The sequence below is a fragment of the Meriones unguiculatus genome, chromosome X (assembly GCF_030254825.1).
Source record: "Meriones unguiculatus strain TT.TT164.6M chromosome X, Bangor_MerUng_6.1, whole genome shotgun sequence".
Lineage (NCBI taxonomy): Eukaryota > Metazoa > Chordata > Mammalia > Rodentia > Muridae > Meriones > Meriones unguiculatus.
Window position 1 is genome coordinate 115,003,593 of NC_083369.1, and position 17,184 is coordinate 115,020,776.

Consider the following 17,184-nt stretch of genomic DNA (forward strand, 5'->3'; position numbering starts at 1 on the left):
GAAAAGACAGTGAAGATCACATATAAGCAAATGGACAAAGGTAGGAGTAAGAACTCACCCAACAAAAATCAAGACACCATGGCCCCACCAGCAACCCCCAAGCTGTCATTGAGTAGCAAGTTGTTCAGTTTCCATTTATGTACAGGCTTTTTGCTGTTTCTCTTGTTGGTGAGGTCCAGCTTTAAACCATGATGGTCAGATAGGATACAAAGGATTATTTCAATCTTCTTGTATCTGCTGAAGCTTGCTTTGTGACAAACTACATGGTCTATTTTGGAGAATGTTCCATGAGGTGCAGAAAAGGTATACTCTTGGTTTTGGGTGCAAAGTTCTGTAGACATCTATTAGGTCCATTTGATTTAGGGCCTCTGTAAGTGCCCTTTTTTCCCTGTTTTACTTGTGAACGGATGACCTGTCCCTTGGTGAGAGCGGAGCTTTGAAGTCTCCCACTATTAAGGCTTCCAATCAATGTGTGATTTCAGCTTTAATCATGTTTCTTTTACAGATGTAGGTGATCTTTTATTTGGGGCTGAGATGTTCAAAATTGTGATGTTCTCCTGTTGGAATTTTTCCCTGATGAGAAGGAAGTGCCCCTCCTCATCTTTTTTGATTAATTTTGGTTGAAAGTCTATTTTATTAGATATTGGGATCGCTCCCTCAGCTTGTTTTCTGGGTCCATTTGCTTGATAACCATTGTTCCAGCCCTTTACTCTGAGGTAGTGTTTATCTTTTTTGCATAGGTGTGTTTCTTGGATGCAGCAGAATGCTGCATCCTGTTTGCACAACCGTTCTGTTAGTCTGTGTCTTTTTATTGGAGAGTTGAATCCATTGATGTTGATAGATAATAGTGACCAATGACCGATAGTTCCTTTTATTGTAGAGTTGGTGGTCTTACTATGATTCATTGCGGGTTTTTTTTTCTTTTAATTATTTTGGGAAATTATCTGTACACTATTTTTTCTTTAGTGTACTTGTTTTCATTGGATTGGAGTTTTCCTTCTAATATCTTCTGTAGGGCTGGGTAGCTGTGTAGATATTGCTTCAATTTAGTTTTATCATGGAATATTTTGATTTCTCCATCTATTTTGATTGAAAGCTTTGCTGGGTATATTAGTCTGAGTTGACATCTGTGTTCCCTTAAAGACTGCATGATTTCTGTCCAGACCCTTCTGGCTTTCATAGTTTCTGATGAGAAGTCTGTTGTGATTTGGATTGGTCTACCTTCATATGTTACTTGGCCTTTTTCCCTTTGTTTTGTAGGTTTAGTGTTTTGACTATGATGTGACATGAAGTATTTCTTTTCTGGTCTAGTCTCTTTGGTGTTCTGTAGGCTTCTTGTATGTTTATGGACATCTCTTTCTTTAAGTTGGGAAATTTTTCTTCTATTATTTTCTTAAAAATATTTTCCAGTCCTTGGAGCCTTGAGTCTTCTTTTTAATCTATTCCTGTTATTCTTAGGTTTCATCTCTGCAATTAAAAACAATCCTACTCAACAATTAAAAACAAGGAAATTATGAAATTTGCAGGCAAATTTTGGGACCTAGAAACGATCATTCTGAGCGAGGTATCCCAAAAGCAGAAAGACACACATGGTATATACTCACTTATATAGACCCATAAGATAGGATAAATATACTGAAATCTTTACACCTAAAGAAGATAAACAAGAAAGAAGACCAAGGGTTAGATGATCAATCCTCACTTAGAAAGACAAATGGGATGGACCTTGGATGTAGGAGACAACAAATAACAGGACAGGAGCCTACCACAGAGGGCCTCTGAAACACTCTACCTAGCAGTGTATCAAAACAGAAATTAAGACTCATAACCAAAATTTGGGCAGAGTGCAGGGAATCATATGAAATTAGGGGGAGTTAGTAAGACCTGGAGAGGACAGGAGCTCCACAAGGACCATATATATCTGGGCACAGGCGTCTTTCATGAGACTGTTTCTCCAACCAAGAACCATGTATGGATATAACCTAGAACCCCTTTTCGGATATAGCTCATGGTAGCTCAGTATCCAAGTGGATTCTATATTAAGGGGAACAGGGACTATTTCTGACATGAACTCAATGGTGAGCTCTTTACACACACACACACACACACACACACACACACACACACACACACATACACACACCCTCAAGGGAGGAACAACCTTGCTAGGCCACAGTAGGGGACATTGCAGCCAGTCCTGAAGAGACCTGATAAACTAGGGTCAGGTGGAAGGGGAGGAGGTCCTCCCCTATCAATGGATTTGGAAAAGGGCATGGAGGAGATGAGGGAGGGAGTGTGGGATTGGGAGGGAATAAGGAAGGGGTCTACGGCTGAAATAGAAAGTAAATAACCTGTGATTAATATAAAAAAATTAAAATTTTTAGAAAATAATAAAATTTAAAAAAGAAACTTAAAAAAAAAGAAGTTAAACACCAGCAAATCAAGTGATCCAATTAAAAAAAAAATGGATTTCAAATCTAAACAGAGAATTCTCTGTAGAGGAATATCGAATGGCAGACAAACACTTAAAGAAATCCTCAACCTCATTATCCATCAGGGAAATGCAAATCAAAATGACCCTGAGATTTCACCTACACCCATCAGAATGGCCAAGACCATAAACTCAAGTGACAACACATGCTGGAGAGGCTGTGAAGAAAGGGGAACCCTCCTCCACTTCCATTGGGAATGTAAACCTGTACAACCACTCTGGAAATTCAATTTGGCACATTCTCAGTCAACTAGGAATAACTCTTCCTCAAGATCCATCCATACCACTCCTAGGCATGTATCCAAAATACACTCAACTATACAACAAGAACATTTGCTCAACAGTGTTCGTAGAAGCTCTATTCATAATAGCCACAATCTGGAAATAATGTAGGTGCCCCTCGATGGAGGAATAGATACAGAAATTGTGGTACATTTACACAATGGAATACTACACATCTATTAAAAACAAGGAAATCATGAAATTTTCAGGCAAATGGTGGGAACTATAAAAGATCATCTTGAGTGAAGTAACCCAAAGAAAAAAATATACTCTATACAATGTTATTTTTAATTTTTTAAAAATTTTAATTAATTTATTTTTTAATTAATTACAGTTTATTCACTTTGTATCCCAGATGCAGCCCCTACTTTGTCCTCGTCTAATCCCACCCTCCCTCCCTCATCTCCTCCCATTCCCCTCCACAAGTTTACTGATAGTGGAAAACATCCTCCCCTTCCATCTGACCCTAGCATATCAGGTCTCATCAGGAGTGGCTGCATTGTCTTCCTCTGTGGCATGGTAAGGCTGCTCCCCACTCAAGGGAAGAGCGGGGTGCGTTCATGTCAGAGACAGTCCCTGTTCCAATTACCAGGGAACCCACTTGAATAATGAGGTTCCATGGATTACATATCTGCAGGAGTTCTAGGTTATCTCCATGCATGGGCCCAGGTTGGAACATCAGTCTTGGAAAAGACCCTTTTGCCCAGATCCTTCAGTTCTGCTGCTCTCTTTGTGGAGTTCCTGTCCCCTCCTACCACTGAGGTCCTTCATCTCCCCCTTCTTTCACAAGACACTCTGCACTCTGCCCAAAGTTTGGCCAGCAGTCTCAGCATCTGCTTTGATACCCTGCTGGGTAGAGTCCTTCAGAGGTCCCCTGTGGTAGGCTCCTGTCCTGTTCCCTACACTCACCCTCTTCTGACGTCCATCTTGTTTGCCTTTCTGAGTGATTATTAATGATTTTATCCAGGATCCTCCTTCTTGCTTAGCTTCTTTGGGTGTACAGATTTTAGTATGTTTATCCTATATTCTAAGTCTAATATCCACTTTTAAGTTAGTGAAAAAAATTTATTTATGTTTTTAGTTTGCATTTTCTGAATCAGCAGAGCCTAACCCCTCTTCTAGAGCCTGCTTCCATTCCTCTCTTAGAAAGTTTCTTTAACTGAATTGTCTCTCCAGGGAGTGTAAGGGATGACTTATGATGTCATGTTCTCAACATGATTATTTTCATAAATTTCATAATTCTGCCTTGAACCTGGTGACTACATGCACCTTGTTGCAGCTATAAGTGACTTCCAAACTGAGGAGCACAGCTGTTTTCAGAAATCAAATTTACAAGCCAGTGATTAAAAAAAAAAAAATGAAGGGAAAGAAGGCACTCCATAAACACTTTTTTAAATCACTTTTTTCCTGAAACTGTTTTAGAGACACACCAAGTCGTACTAGTTTTCTAAAATACCACTACAACAATTCACAGAAGTCAGGAAATTTAAAGGCTATTTAGCTCCTACACAAATCCCACAAATCCATGTATCTTTGGGACTGAATACAAGTCAAAAGATTTTTCATGGAGCTGCTTGTTTTAAGGAGAGTAAAGAAAACTCACCAAAGGATGCTGTCTAAACTCTCTCACTATTTTCAGGTGTTTTGTTTTGGTAGCAAAGCTGGCTTTAATTGGCATTATTCAATTTTCAAAGTATTTATTGAGTACTTACCGTGGCCTAGCACTGGATTAAAAATTTTCATGTCGTTTAATAATCATGGCAGTCCAGTACTGTACTTTCATTCCTTTTCTGTAAATAGGGAAATAAACAAATGCATTCAGAAATTCACCTCATTATCATACTACAGTAATGAACTCAGGAGCACCAAACTGAATATCACCTCTGAACAGTTAAACTGTTGACTGGCATTAGGAAACTGAAGTATCTAAACTTACCTACCTGTAAGATAAAAGTAAATCTAGCTATTGATGACGTTATGAAGATTAGATGAGGTAATTTATTTAAAGCTTCTAGATGAGCCATATGCAATGAGCCATAGTATTGATTGTCTTTCTCTCTTTTCCCTGTAAACAGGGGAGCCAAATTTTTAACTTATGTTTTGATTTCCAAGATGGTCTCTGTTCTTTCAGCTTGTGGTTGCAATTTAATTAATAAATCAATAAATTTAGGTCATAAAGTTAGAACTGAGAACATAATCAAAGCTATGATGATTACATGTTAATGGAGATAAAAAGACCTATCGAGTTGATCATATTATTCCTTCACTTCAATAGGATATTAAAGTTTACTTCGTAATCTTCACTTTCCCTGGGGGCCAGAGATGATGATGACCCGTGAAGCTATTTCCAAGTGCTTGTAGTTGCTGTTTTCTTTTTCCCCCCATTCTACCGTCCTCTTCCATTACTACAGATCCCTTCAGTATTTATTTATTTTCATAAAAAATCTTTTGAAATTGTACATTATGTAAGAACCTTGATTGTACTGTGATTTTGTTTTATAGTCAGCATTACTTTAAATACTGCAAAATCTCAACATTGGCTCTACTGAAAATCGTGATGCGTGCCAGATCAGGAGGCAACCTGGAAGTGATGGGCTTGGTGCTTGGTAAAGTGGACAGTGGGACCATGATCATCATGGGCAGTTTTGTTTTGTCTGTAGAGGTCACTGAAACCAAAATAAATTCTCAGGCTGCCACATATGAGGAAATGGCTGCAAACACAGAAAATGACAAACAGGTAAAAATATGGTTTCTTAGAACTTAGTAACTCTTAAGAATCTCAAGATGACTTTTGGGTTTCTGAGCTTAAAACTGTCCTTTTCACATTAAAATTTACAATTAAAATTGAATAATTTTCATGTAAAGTATTAAAAATCTTGTGAAGTTTATAGTACTAGGTTGGAGGAAGGAGTCCTTCTCAATTAAATTTTCATAGTCAGTGTCAGTTGTGTTTAAAATTGAAAAAAAATGTAGGCTTGGCATTCATGAGCCCAGAGTTCAATATCTCCAGAATCCCTCAACACTGGAAAAAAAAGAAGAAATTTAGGAATTAACTATTCCTTAGTAGAGTGAATCTAATTTTTTCAAAGTTATTTTATTTATATATTTATTTATTACAATTTATTCACTTTGTATTCCAGCTGCAGCCCCCTCTCTTGTCCCAGTCCCACCAACCTTCCCTCATCTCCTTCTATGTCCTTTCCCTATTCACCTGATAGGGGAGTAACTTCTCCCATTCTAACTGACCCTAGAGTATCAGGTCTCATCAAGGCTGACTGCATCATCTTCCTCTGTTGCCTGGCAAGGCTCCACCCACCAAGGGAATGTGATCAGAGAGCCTGCCACTGTGTTAATGTCAGAGACAGCCCCTGCACCCTTTGCTAGGGAACCCACTTGTATACTGAGCAGCCAATTGGCTTTCTCTAAACAGGGCTTCTAGGTCCTCTCTATGAATGGTCCATAGTTGGAGTATAGGTCTCTACAGTCCCTGCTCAGCCAAGGAATTTTGACAATGTTTTCCTCCTTGTGGAGTTCCTGTCCCCTCCAGGTCTTTCTATCTCCCTCTTCTTTCTATCTCTTTTTTCTTAATAATTCTGCCACTTTTCCCAAAATTTGGCTATGAGTTTAAGTTTTTCCTTCAATATCCAGGTAGGTAGAGTCTATCCGAGGTCCCTGGTGGACCTCCTGTCTTGTTCCTTCTACTACTTTCAAATCAATACTGTTTGCCCTTCTGAATGTGGATTAAGCATCTTCCCTAGGGTACTCCTTGTTGTTAAGCTTCTTTAGGGCTATAGATTTAGTATGTTTATCCTATATTATATGGTTAATATCCGCTTATAAGTGAGTATATAACATTTGTGTCTTTCTGCTTCTGGGTTATCTCACTCGGGATGATCTTTCCTCGTTCCCATCATTAGCCTGCAAATTGTATGATTTCCTTGTTTGAATTACTGAGTACTGATCCATTGTGTAAATGTACCACAATTTCGGCATCCATTACTTCATGAGAGACATCTAGGTTGTTTCCAGATTCTGGCTATTACGAATAGAGCTGCTACAAACGTGGTTGAGCAAATGTCGTTAGTGAGTGGTGGGGTATCTTTTGGATATATGCCTAGGAGTAGTATAGCTGGATCTTGAGGTACCATTATTCCTAAATTTTGGCATAAGCACCAGATTGATTGCCAAAGTGATTGTACTAGGTTACATTCCCACCAACAGTGGAGGAGGGTTCCACTTTCTCCATATCCTCTCCAGCATGCATCATTCCTTAAGCTTTTTATCTTAGCCATTCTGATGAGTGTGAGGTGAAATCTAATGGACTAGGCTATTTTCTTCCTTAAGTTACTTATATACTTACACAGAACAAGATCAAGATTTTTTGTTCAATTTTTTAAGTATGTTGTATGTGATATGCATCTATGTGCAGATATGTTTTATAATCTACAGCATATTCCTGTGAAGGTATATAAGATGTTAGTGATAATGTCTGGGCTGAGAAAGAGATAGATGAGGGAAAAGGTATAGAAAGAGAGTGTATAGCCTTGATCTGTTACCTTGATAATGTTACACTGCATGCATGTGTGTCTTTTCAGAAATTCTTTAGCTTCATAGAAGCATGTGCTTCACACTGCTACTAGACCACAGTGCTTCATAAAACCTGTAAATGACAATATCTGAGATTCTACCACACCTCAAGCAAGCTTTTTCTTTCATGTGTTAAGGTGGCCACCTTGAAAATGCAATTAGCTTATACCAGAGCTACCCAGGTTAAAGCTCTTGGCTCTCTGGGATTGATGTTAGTAGGCAGATGCTTAACTTGCACTCCCAGTAACCATTCATGGCAGTGGTGGTAAGTGCATTAAAAAAAAAAACAAAACAAAACAAAACAAAAAAGTGTCTCTGCTTTAGCAAAGAACCCTAGTTTGATTCTTATCACCCACATGAAGGCTTACAACCTAGATCCAGGGTATCTGAAGCCTTTCTCTGACCTCCAAGGACACGAGATAAGACATATATTCAAGGTATATACATAAGGTAAAAATAAATAATCGAATGAATGAATGAGGGTCTCATGTGTTTCAGGTTGGTCATTACCTCCTGAAATTGAACTACTGATTCTCCTATTATGTGCTTAGCATACTAGGACTATAAGTGTAGAGTACCACATTTTTTAGCATTTTTTATTTCAGTTTTAAATTTTTTTGTTTGTCTTCCTTCTTGTACGTTTGTATCAGGAGCTGGGGGAGAGATATGCACATGCTATGACCCATGTACGTAGGTGAGAAGACAGCTTGTTGGGATCCATTTTCTCTTTCCACTATGTCGGTCTCAGGGACCAAATTCAGGTCCTCAGGCTTGACAGTAGGCACTTTTACCCATAGGACTATCCTAGTGGCTCCACTTTTTTTTTGTTTCATTTTACTTTTGTTTTTATGGTGTCAAGGTTTCATATGCTATTTAAGAGTTCTCTCTACCATTAAGCTATATCCTCAGTCCTCTAGCTTCAGTAAATATTTAAAAATTTGTATCTTTATGAGTGTTTGCACATTATCTTTGTGCACCACACACGTGCTTGGTGCCTGTAGGGTCCAGAAGTAGCAGTGGGATACCCTGGAATTGGAGTTAGATGTGATTGGAGGCCACCATGTGAGTGCTGGGAACCAAACCCATGTCCTTCTGCCAGAGCAGCAACTACCCTTAACTACTGAGCTATCCCTCCAACCTATATAAGTTTTGTATGGGTTTAATTTTGTTTTGTTTTGTTACTGTTTTTGGCACAGAGTCTCTCTGTTATGTAGCTCTGTCTATCCTAGAACTGGATATGTTGCCCAGGCTGTCCTTGAACTCCCAGACAGCCTCTGCCTGAGTGCTCAGGTTAATGCCATATACCACCACATCAAGCTTGTTTTTTTTTTTTTCTTTTTTTTTTGTGTGTGTGTGTTTTAAGTTCTTCAGAAAGATTTGCTAAAGAAAGAATACTGAAAAATTAAAACACTGTGATAAAGGTTTAAGCTCTGGTGTCTTAACCCTCTTGCACCTCACACTTCACTCCTGTGATATGAAGTTAAATCATAGAACCCATGTCATCTTCTTTGCTCTGCATAGGCATTTAATCAGGGTGGACTGAACTGGAGAAGCAGAAATGGCTAAGACCTGTGTTCTTCTATGTCCAGGGTGCTTTAGATGCAATCTGGATTTTATTAGGAGGAAACTAATAGTTGTTCATCTATTAAAGTATTTGGGTAAGGGAGGGAAGATTCTCAGTTGATTTGTTTGTTTCAAAAATATGTCCTTGTTGAGTAGCATGCACAGCTTAAATAATAATAAATACTCTTTGATGATATGGTAAATAAATCTAATCTGTAAAATAACTGAATATTCCCATTTTATTGAACTTTTCTGGTTATTTTGGTTATCTTTTTCAGATGGTTTGCTAGTTTAGTTTACAAATATATAGTGCTATATTTACTTGCTTGTTTTGGGTTTCTGATCTTGAATCACTGGAACATATGATTTATGTTGACCAATATTAAGCATATATCTCTTCTAGATTAACCCAACCAGAACAATATCTGCAGGAAAAGTGAATCTTGATACCCTTTGGACATATCCAAAGGTAATTTGGATGGAGAAGATAAGCAGGACATTCACAGTCTCAGGAAGTTTATACTAGCCATGAAATTACTTACCTGTGAAGCACTGGGAGTAGAGATGTGTGTCACCACAGGAGTGGCATGTGTTCATGAGTACAAGCACTGGTGTGCAGGTCAGAAGACAGCCTTGGGTGCCAGTCCTCTCCTTCCTCCTTGTTTGAGGCAGGTTCTTTTAGTTTTCACTGTAAACGAGCTACCAGGCTTGTACAGCTGGCTTCTGTGGAATCTGTCTCCAGCTCCCCTGGCTATAAGTATTAACTAGCCCTTCTTTATGTGGGTTTTGGGATCCAAATTTAGCTTCTCATATTTTTATACAATCTTTTTTTTTAAAGTTCTAAGGGATAGAGGCAAGCTATATATGCATCCTGTTTGATATTTTTTAGTGTAGAAAACTTTTCAAATACAAAATTGCAAACTGCCACAGTTCAAATAAAAAGATAACATAGTTATTATATATTAATCTTGGCAGACAAAGGGTTTTATCTGGGCACAGGGTCTTTTCTGAGACTGACACTCAAACAAGGACCATCTATGGATATAACCTAGAACTTCTGCTCGGATGTGGCCCATGGTAGCTCAGTAACCAAGTAGTTTTCCAAAGTAAGGGGAACAAGGACTATTTCTAACAGAATCTCAAGGGTAGGCTCTTTGACCTCCCCACCCCCCCAGGGGGGGGGAGCAGTCCTGTTAGACCACAGAGGAGGACTTTGCAACCAGCCCTGAACATACCTGATAAAACAGGGTCAAATGAAAGGGGAGGAGGTCCTCCCTTATCAGTAGACTTGGAAAGGGGCAGGGAGGAGACCAGAGAGGGAGTGTGGGGTTGGGGAGGGAATGAGGGAGTGGGATACATCTGGGAAACAGAGTTAACAAAATGTAACTAAAAAGAAAAATAAAAATTAAAAAAAAGAAATGCTTGTGTGACCTTTGCAGCTTGACAAGTACTAGAGAAATAAGCTGAATCCATTTCTTTCCATGAAGGGAGCCTGTAGTCAGCAATCGATCTTACTAGCATATGTAAACATCACCTAAACACAAGAGAATTTAAGCCATATGCCAAATCCTGCCTAGAGAAACTAATGGCTTTGGAGGTGAGGAGGAGCAATGTTTTTTCCTTCTTGGATTTGTTATTTGCTTTGGTTTTGCTTTTAAGATAAAATCACACTCTGTATAGCCCATGCTTTCCTGGAGCTGGCTACATGCTGTCCTCACAACTGTCAGTAGTCCTTTTGTCTCTGCCTCCCAAGTACTGAAATTAACATGTATGAGCCACCAAGCCCAGCTGTTATTAAAATATTGATGCTTACTAATTGGTTTTCCAGATTTTCGTCCCATCCATAATATGTTATAGAATATGCTAAGGGGTTTGCTTTTTGCCATTTTCAATTTTCTGTTTTTTTTCTTTCCTTCTTTCTTTCTTTCTTTCCTTCCTTCCTTTCCTTCTTTCTTTCTTCTTTGTCTTTCTTTTTTCCTTTCTGGCTACAAATCTCCTGATGAAGAACGTTCTGAGTATCAGACTATACCACTTAATAAAATAGAAGATTTTTTTGTGCACTGCAAACAGTGAGCAGACGACTAGACATCAGGGCCAAGGATGTAACACAATAGCAGAATGCATGCCTGTCACTCCCATGGCCTTGGGTTCAACCCCAGCACCAAAACTCAGAAATGATTTAGTCAAAGATTTTTTTAACATATAAGAAAACTCAGACAGAATGCATTTGATAATATATAGTACCTTTGAAATAGTAGTAAAAATTGATTTAGGATAATAGTCAAATTATTTAGGTAATAATTACTCTTTTACTTATGTTTATTCCTCAGTAATTATATTAATACAGCTCATATCTTTCACATAAACATAAAATTTTTTTTATTGCACAGGATACTGTGTCCACAAAAAATTAACAGTGGAGACAAATAATACAGGTCTACAGTAACATGTTTGGTGACCTTAAAATACACAATTTTGGGATGGCAAGATGGTTCAGTGAATAAAGGTCCTTGATGCCAAGGCTGAAAACCTAAGATCATTGTTCATGTGCTAACCTGATTTCCACCCTGGAGCATCCAACAACCTAAGATCAATCCCCAGGACCATACAAGAGAAAGAATTAATTCCTGCCTGTTGTACTCTGACTTCCACATAGTATATTCATCCACATGGTACTCATACACACACAATACATAAATGTAAGGTTTAGGTTTGGGGGATTTAATTTTTTTGACAGTGTTTCTCTGTGTAGCCTTGGCTGTCCTGGACTCACTTTGTAGATCAGGATTTCCTCCAACTCAAAGAGATCCACCTGTCTATCCTTCCCATGTACTGGGATTGAAGGAGTACACCACCAGGCCTGACAGCCATAGCAATTTTTAAAAGCTTATTTTATTTATTTGTTTGTAAGTGTGTATGTGTTTGTGTACATGTATGTGGACTCACGCACTGTGGTCAGAAAAAATATGAAAGTGTCAAGTTTCCTTCTTCCATCAAGCAAGTCCTGGGAATCCAACTCAGGACAAAACAAGTATCTTTTGTCTTTGCTCTTACTTGGTTTACAGCTTTTTGTTAGCTTCCATTATTGTGGCAAAATACCTGGGATAATGAGTTTATAAGAAAGAAAGTTTTATTTTTGCTCAAAGTGTCAGGTTTTATTCTTCATTCAGGTTTGGTCCAGTTGTTTCTAACCCAGAATACATGCTGAGAGTGTCTTAAAATGAAACGCTCTTATTTGTTGGTGGCTGGGAAGAATAGTCAGTTAAAAACACTTTAAGGAAGCTGGTGTGCCTAGTCACCTCACTTCCTTCCACTACATCCCACTGCCTAAAGTTTCCACCACTCTCACTATGTTAGTATAGTATAGTAAGTACACTATCTATATATGTACTTCTTTCTCAGTCACCTGACCTTAGCTGACCTTTGTTTCTCATCTGCTCTCACACCAGAGATGATGGTGAACTTTGTGGTAGAGCACAACACCATCCCTTTTCATGCTTGTGCAGCACAACTGAGTTGTTGGCTTACCTTCATGATCACAGAGTTTTGCCTTCTGGCCTCTATGGCCTATGATTGCTATGTGGATATTTGTAGCCCCCTGTATTATTTAACACTGATATCTAGGAGAGTCTGCATTCAATTAGTGACAGTTTCTAGTTGCTCTTTTCCATACGCTCATCACCTTTTGCTTGACATAGTGTGGGCCTAAAGTAATCACCCACTTCTGCTGTGATGACCTTTCTTGATCAGGCCAGCTCTCAACACAACAGTGTTTTTCCTTTTCAAAGCAGTGCCAACCAGTTTAGAGTTGCCCATAGGGCAAAATTGTGCTTTTCTCAAAAAGCAAACTGAAACTCTGTGTAGAGGAATTTTAATTCAGAACATGGCTGCTATGGCAAGAAACCACATCCAAGCACTTTGTAGGTCTGTGTGGTCTAACTAGAATACAGACACCTCTTTAATCCCAGAAAACAGAGGCAAACAGATTTCTGAGTTCAAGGCCAGCCTGGAATAGAGCAAGTTTCAGGTAAAGAAAACCTTAGATCCAGGCGTGGTAGTATATGCCTTTAATTCTAGCACTAAGGAGGCAAGGGTATGCAGACTTTACAGTTCTAGTCAGTTCTGTTCAAGCAGTTCAGATGAGTCAGTGAGTTGAGAGGCAGTGCAGTGGAGCTGAGTTTGTGAAATACAGAGGCAGTTTCACTGGGAGAGTTTTACAGAGACAGGTTGAAAAGAGAAAAAACTAGACACACGTAAAGACAGAACAAGCCAGAGAATGAGAAAGAGCCAGAAGCTTAGAACATATTGCCAGAATTAGTATGAGGCTAAGCAGACCAATTTAGTCAGAAACTGAGAAAAACAACAACAACAACAACAACAACAACAAAAAAACGTATTTAATCAGTCAGCGTGGAGAACAGTTTGAACCAGAACAGCAGACGTGAACTAGCCAGCAAGAGTTCAGATAGGAGCGAAAAGGGTGAGCTTATTCATCAGTAAGTCTCAGAAGCTGAAAACATTCTAGGCCTGGGTTAGATTGGATGGAGTCTAGAAGTTTCCAGGACTTGGCCTAGGTTCTCAGATGGAGGCAGAAAGCCTGTGAAAGGAAAATTACATCAGGAGAATAAAAGTTACTTCAACACCTGTATGGCACACCAGGCCTTAGTGTTAGTTGTGAAGGTGTAACGGACCCTTGGGCACCTTGTTAGAGGCCTGTACTTTGATATGAGGATGTGCCTAGTGGATATTTTTAAATCAGTGTCCCCCCTTTTTTGGTTTGGAGCCAAATGTCTGGACAATCCTGGTGACCCAATGTGTATCTAAGCATTCTAATCTCTAACAGTCCTGGTTAGCATACTACTTATATATGGGATGTTTTAGACGCAGTCCTCCCTCAGCAAAATTCTACTTGGTGTCACTATTTCCTAAGCATTGCTAAATCCTTTTTGTCATCTAGTCTATTCTTGTACATCACAGCTTAATAATGGAGTGCTACCTAACACATGAGATTCCTTTCACAGCCTCCAGAGAATTAACTCCAAATGTGTCTTACACATAAATGTTAAATGAATGCTAAGGGTAGAATCTGTAGAAGATAGTAGAAATACTAGGGTTCTCTGAGTTTGGCTTTCTGCCAAGGATGTTTCTACACACAAGTTCCTGCTGCAAATGCTTTGCTTAGATCCAGCCCCCAAAGTTTAGTTATGCAGAGCCCTCCAGGTCCAGGGACTGACTAGGATTAAATGGGACCTTACTACCCAGCCCCAGGGATGACCCACCATACCATCTCCTGTTGTTCAACCACATGCTCCTCCCTGTTGTGGGCAGTGACCCTGGGCTCATCATGTTGTAGCTTCAGAGCTTGCCTGAGTTCCCCTCACAGTACCCAGCAGCAGCATGCAGAGAACACCACAAGGAATCATTCAGACCTGCTCAGTGACAGCACTGAAACTGCAGCATGGCACCCAGAACACTCCTCCTCCACAGGACTTTGGCTGAGTAGAAAGGTAACCTGGGTGCTTTCTCTACCTCTCTGAGCTAGTAGGCTTTCATTCAGCTTATGGCTCATGTGTCTTTATTGGTAAAATTGAATTTATGGGATTTTTCTTAAATACAACCAATCCAGTAATGTTTTAATCCATGTGTCTGGATGTTTCAAGTGGCTTTTTTTTGGGGGGGGGGGGTTCTTAGAATGTGAATGTGTATGCTTTATTATGATGCATGTTCCACACATTGTACAATCTGATACATAAAATATACTGTTGTACAGATATTAGTATATTCATAGTTGTACAAGCATTACCAACTTCTAACTTAGATACCTCAAACACAAGTCCTACATCATTAGACAGCCATTTGCAACTTCCCTGAAGCACATTCTAAGACATCCATTTCTACTTTCTGCCTGCATGCGCTCAGCTCTTCTGGACATTTCATGGGAATGGAATCATGAAACACTTGGCCTTCTCTGAGTGTGTTAGTTTATAGTATGAAAATGTCATGATTTACTCATGTCATTACTTGTATCACTTCAATGTGCCTTTATATAGCTCAAAGATATTTAACGCCAAACATAGATTGTGTCACTCAGGTGGTGGGGACTCATTACTTTTTACTTCTTGGTGCTCTGAACATTCACACACAAGGTTTTTGTATGCACACGTTTTCATATCTACACTTAGGAATGTACGACTTGCTGGTCATGCTTTACTTTCTGCAGACTGCCACCTTGCTTTGTAGTATAATCGTCCTACCTGAGACACCATAGTCATGTATGATGATTGCAATTCTCCATTCCATCATCGCCACTTGTTACTTATTACCTGTTCCTTCTTAAAACCTTAAGCTACCATCCTAGAGACTATGAAGTCGGAGTGCATTAGTTTTGAGTTCTATTTATCTAGAGGCTAATGACGCTAAACATATTGTCACATGTTTCTGAGGCACTTGCCAATCTTGTGTGTAAACACATCTATTAAGATCCCTCTTGCCATGCTTAAATTAGGTCGTCTTTTTTTTTTTTTAATTTTTCATCAATTACACTTTATTCATTCTGCATCCCCCCATAAGCCCCTCCCTCCCCTCCCAATCCCACCCTCCCTCCTCCCTCTGCTTGCATGCCACTCCCCAAGTCCACTAATAGGGGAGGTTCTCCTCTCCTTTCTGATCTTAGTCTGTCAGTTCACATCAAAAGTGGCTGTATTGTCCTCTACTGTGGCCTGGTAAGGCTGCTCCTCCCCCAGAGGGAAGTGATCAAAGAGCAGGCCAATCAGATTATGTCAGAGGCAGTCCCTCTTCACATTACTATGTAACCCAATTGGACTCTGAACTGCCCTGGGCTATATCTGTGCAGGGGTTCTAGGTTATCTCCATGAATAGTCCTTGGTTGGAGTATGAGTCTCTGGGAAGATCCCTATGTTCAAATTTTCTTGTTCTGTTGCTCTCCTTGTGGAGACCCTGACCTCTCCAGCTCTTACTATTTCCCAGTTCTTACCTAAAATTCCGTTCACCTGCCCAACAGTTGCCCATCCGGCTCAGCATCTGCTTTGATAGTCTGTAGGGCAGAGGCTTTCAGAGGCCTTCTGTGGTAGGTTCCTAGGTTGTTTCCTGTTTTCTTCTTCTTCTGATGTCCATCCTCTTTGCCTTTCTGGATGGGGATTGGACGTTTTAGTTAGGGTCCTCTCTCTTGCTTAGTTTCTTTAGATGCACAGGTTTTAGTGGGTTTGTCCTATGTTGTATGTCTATATGAGTGAGTATATTCCATGTGTGTCTTTTTGCTTCTGGGACAACTCACTCAGGATGATCCTTTCCAGATCCCACCATTTACCTGCAAATTTCATGATTTCCTTATTTTTCATTGCTCAGTAATATTCCATTGTGTAGATGTACCACAATTTCTGCATCCATTCTTCAGTTGAGGGGCATCTGGGTTGTTTCCAGCTTCTGGCTATTACAAATAAAGCTGCTACAAACATGGGTGAGCAAATGTCCTTTTTGTGTACTTGAGCCTCTTTTGGATATATGCCCAGGAGTGGTATGGCTGGATCTTGAGGAAGCGCTATTCCTAGTTGTCTGAGAAAGCGCCAGATTGATTTCCAGAGTGGTTGTACAAGTTTACATTCCCACCAGCAGTGGAGAAGGGTTCCCCTTTCTCCACAACCTCTCCAGCATGTGTTGTCACTTGAGTTTTTGATCTTGGCCATTCTCATGGGTGTAAGGTGAAATCTCAGGGTTGTTTTGATTTGCATTTCCCTAATGGCTAGTGAGGTTGAGCATTTCTTTATGTGCTTCTCTGCCATTCGGTATTCCTCTGTCGAGAATTCTCTCTTTAGCTCTGTTCCCCATTTTTTAAGTGGATTACTTGGTTTGCTGCTTTTCAGCTTCTTTAGTTCTTTATATATACTGGATATGAGTCCTCTGTCAGATAAAGGGTTGGTGAAGATTCTTTCCCAATCTGTAGGTGGTCGCTTTGTTTTGATGACGGTGTCCTTTGCTTTACAGAAGCTTTTCAGTTTCATGAGGTCCCATTTATTGGTTGTTGCTCTTAGAGCCTGTGCTGTTGGTGTTCTGTTCAGGAAGTTTTCCCCTGTACCAATGAGTTCTAGGGTATTTCCCACTTTTTTTTCAAGCCGATTTAATGTGTCTGGTTTTATGTTGAGGTCTTTGATCCACTTGGACTTCAGTTTTGTGCAGGGTGACAAGTATGGATCTATTTTCATTTTTCTACATGTAGACATCCAGTTAGACCAGCACCATTTGTT

The 17,184-nt window shown here is 39.6% G+C and overlaps 1 pseudogene; it reads left to right on the forward strand.

The window, feature by feature from the left end:
- The first annotated feature begins 407 nt into the window (after positions 1-407).
- LOC132649902 (COP9 signalosome complex subunit 5-like) overlaps positions 408-17,184 on the forward strand; it is a 68,811-nt pseudogene continuing 52,034 nt past the window's right edge.